Source organism: Arachis stenosperma, chromosome 5 (genome assembly GCF_014773155.1).
Source record: "Arachis stenosperma cultivar V10309 chromosome 5, arast.V10309.gnm1.PFL2, whole genome shotgun sequence".
In the NCBI taxonomy this organism is placed as follows: Eukaryota; Viridiplantae; Streptophyta; class Magnoliopsida; order Fabales; family Fabaceae; genus Arachis; species Arachis stenosperma.
In genome coordinates this window covers 75,067,849-75,071,488 of record NC_080381.1, presented here as the reverse complement: position 1 = coordinate 75,071,488, position 3,640 = coordinate 75,067,849, and the positions used below count along the sequence as shown (strand labels likewise).

Genomic DNA, 3,640 nt, shown 5'->3' with positions numbered 1-3,640 from the left:
ATGATTTGATTCAACATTTCAAGTATGTTGCCTTTTCTGTTGAGAAAGGTTTAATGTTTGAATCATATCTTTTCTTGTTAGGCAAGTCATTAATTTTTAAAATCAAATCTTTTTAAAATTGTTTTCAAATCATATCATTTCAATCATATATTTTTAAAACCATAACTTTTCAATCATATCTTTTTAATCACATCTTTTTCAAAGAAGTTTTCAATCATATCTTTTTAAACTCTAATTTCAAAATCTTTTTCAAAAATTACTTGATTTCTTTCCCACTCTTGGTTTTCGAAAATCAAATTAAAGTTTTTCAAAATGTTTTTAAAATCTTTTACTTAATTTTCGAAAAACACAAACAAAAAAATCAAAAAAAAAAAAATAATAAAATCATAAAAAGACCAAAAATATGTTATGTTTCTTGTTGAGACACTAGTCTCATCTTAAGTTTGGTGTCAATTGCATGCATTCATTCATGTGTCTTAGTGATCTTCAAGATGTTCTTGATGATTTCCGTGCTCTAATCTTTGAATTCTATTGACTTGAAGTATTTTGTGTGTCTCATATGCATTCTCATTAGTGTCAGTAGTATACAAACTGCTAAGTTTGGTGTCTTGCATGCATTGTTATTTGATTTTAGTTGCATTTTAATTATTCTTCATTATTAAAAATCCAAAAATATTTTTAATTTGTGTCCTTTCAAGTCAATAATACAGAGAATTGAAGATTCAGAACATACAGCAGAGGAATTGCACAGAAAAAGCTGGGCGTTCAAAACGCCCAGTGAAGAAGGACAGACTGGCGTTTAAACGCCAGCCAGGGTACCTGGTTGGGCGTTTAACGCCCAAAAGGGTATAGTTTTGGGCGTTAAACGCCAGAATGTGCACCATTCTGGGCGTTTAACGCCAGGATGGCACAAGGGGGAGAATTTTTTTTTTCAAATCAAATTTTTTTCAAGTTTTCAAAGTTTTTCAAAATCAAATCTTTTTCAAATCATATCTTTTCAATCAAATGTTTTCAAAATCAATTTCTTTCCTTTTTCAAAGATACTTACTATCAATTAATGATTTGATTCAACATTTCAAGTATGTTGCCTTTTCTGTTGAGAAAGGTTTAATGTTTGAATCATATCTTTTCTTGTTAGTCAAGCTTTTAATTTTCAAAACCAAATCTTTTTTTTAAAATGTTTTTCAAATCATATCTTCTCAATCACATTTTTTTTTAAAACCAATCATATCTTCTTAACCTCATCTTTTTCAAAATAGTTTTCAATCAAATCTTTTTGATTTCTAATTTCAAAATCTTTTTCAAAAATCATTTTATTTCTTTCCCACTTTTATTTTCGAAAATTAAGTAATGTTTTTCAAAAATATTTTCAAAATCTTTCACTTAATTTTCGAAAATTTCCTTCTCCTCACATCCTTCTATTTATGGACTAACAATATCCCTTAATGCAAAATTCAAACTCCATTCTTTCTGATAAGTTCGAATTTTCTACTTCTGTCTTCTACTCTTCTTTTCCTCTGACACTTCAGGGAATCTCTATACTGTGACATAGAGGATTCCACATTTTCTTGTTCCCTTCTCTTTCTTATGAGCAGGAGCAAAGACAAAAGCATTTTTGTTGAAGCTGACCCTGAACCTGAGAGGACCTTGAAGCGAAAGCTAAGAGAAGCTAAAGCACAACTCTCTTTAGAGGACCTGACTAAATTCTTCAAAGAAGAAGAACACATGGCAGCCGAAAACAACAACAATGCCAACAATGCAAGGAAGGTGCTAGGTGACTTTACTGCACCTACTCCCGACTTCTATGGGAGAAGCATCTCTATCCCTGCCATTAGAGCAAACAACTTTGAGCTTAAGCCTCAATTAGTTTCTCTAATGCAACAGAATTGCAAGTTCCATGGACTTCCATTGGAAGATCCTCATCAGTTCTTAGCTGAATTCTTGCAAATCTGTGACACTGTCAAGACTAATGGGGTTGACCCTGAGGTCTACAGACTCATGCTATTCCCTTTTGCTATAAGAGACAGAGCTAGAATATGGTTGGATTCTCAACCTAAAGAAAGCCTGGACTCTTGGGAAAAGCTAGTCAATGCCTTCTTGGCAAAGTTCTTTCCACCTCAAAAATTGAGTAAGCTTAGAGTGGAAGTCCAAACCTTTAGACAGAAGGATGGAGAATCCCTCTATGAAGCTTGGGAAAGATACAAACAATTAATCAGAAAGTGTCCTTCTGACATGCTTTCTGAATGGAGCATCATAGGTATTTTCTATGATGGTCTCTCTGAACTATCCAAGATGTCTTTGGATAGCTCTACTGGAGGATCTCTTCATCTGAAGAAGACGCCTGCAGAAGCTCAAGAACTAATTGAAATGGTTGCAAATAACCAATTCATGTACACTTCTGAAAGGAATCCTGTGAACAATAGGATTAATCAGAAGAAAGGAGTTCTTGAGATTGATGCTCTGAATGCCATTCTGGCTCAGAACAAAATATTGACTCAACAAGTCAATTTGATCTCTCAAAGTCTGTCTGGAATGCAAAACGCACCAAGCAGTACTAAGGATGCTTCATCTGAGGAAGAAGCTTATGATCCTGAGAACCCTTCAATGGAAGAGGTGAATTACCTAGGAGAACCCTATGGAAACACCTATAATTCTTCATGGAGAAATCACCCAAATTTCTCATGGAAGAATCAAGAGAGACTTCAAGAAGGTTTCAACAACAATAATGGTGGAAGAAATAGGTTTAGCAATGGCAAGCCTTTTCCATCATCTTCTCAGCAACAGACAGAGAGTTCTAAGCAGAATACCTCTGACTTAGCAACCATGGTCTCTGATCTAATCAAAACCACTCAAAGTTTCATGACTGAAACCAGGTCCTCCATTAGGAATTTGGAGGCACAAGTGGGTCAGCTGAGCAAGAAAATCACTGAACTCCCTCCTAGTACTCTCCCAAGCAATACTGAAGAAAATCCAAAAGGAGAGTACAAGGCCATTAACATGGCCGAATTCTGGGAGGAAGGAGAGGAAGTGAACGCCACTGAGGAAGACCTCAGTGGGCGTGCACTGACCTCCATTGAGTTCCCCAATGAGGAACCATGGGAATCTGAAGCTCAAAATGAGACCATAGAGATTCCATTGGACTTACTTCTGCCTTTCATGAGCTCTGATGAATATTCTTCCTCTGAAGAGGATGAGTATGTCACTGAAGAGCAAGTTGCTAAATACCTTGGGGCAATCATGAAGCTAAATGACAAGTTATTTGGAAATGAGATTTGGGAGAATGAACCTCCTTTGCTCACCAAAGAACTGGATGACTTGTCTAGGCAGAAACTACCTCAAAAGAGACAAGATCCTGGGAAGTTTTCAATACCTTGTACCATAGGCACCATGACCTTCAAGAAGGCCTTGTGTGACTTAGGGTCAAGTGTAAACCTCATGCCCCTCTCTGTAATGGAGAAGCTAGGGATCTTTGAGGTGCAAGCTGCAAAAATCTCACTAGAGATGGCAGAAAACTCAAGAAAACAAGCTTATGGACTTGTAGAGGATGTTCTGGTAAAAGTTGAAGACCATTACATCCCTACTGATTTCATAGTTCTAGAGACTGGAAAGTGCATGGATGAATCCATCATCCTTGGCAGAC

The 3,640-nt window shown here is 36.2% G+C and overlaps 1 non-coding gene across 1 annotated transcript; it reads right to left on the bottom strand.

Moving 5' to 3' along the window:
* Positions 1-2,130: 2,130 nt before the first annotated feature.
* Positions 2,131-2,238, bottom strand: LOC130932248 (small nucleolar RNA R71). Its single transcript, XR_009067406.1, has one exon. It is a non-coding gene; the product is annotated as a small nucleolar RNA R71 (small nucleolar RNA).
* Positions 2,239-3,640: the final 1,402 nt, after the last annotated feature.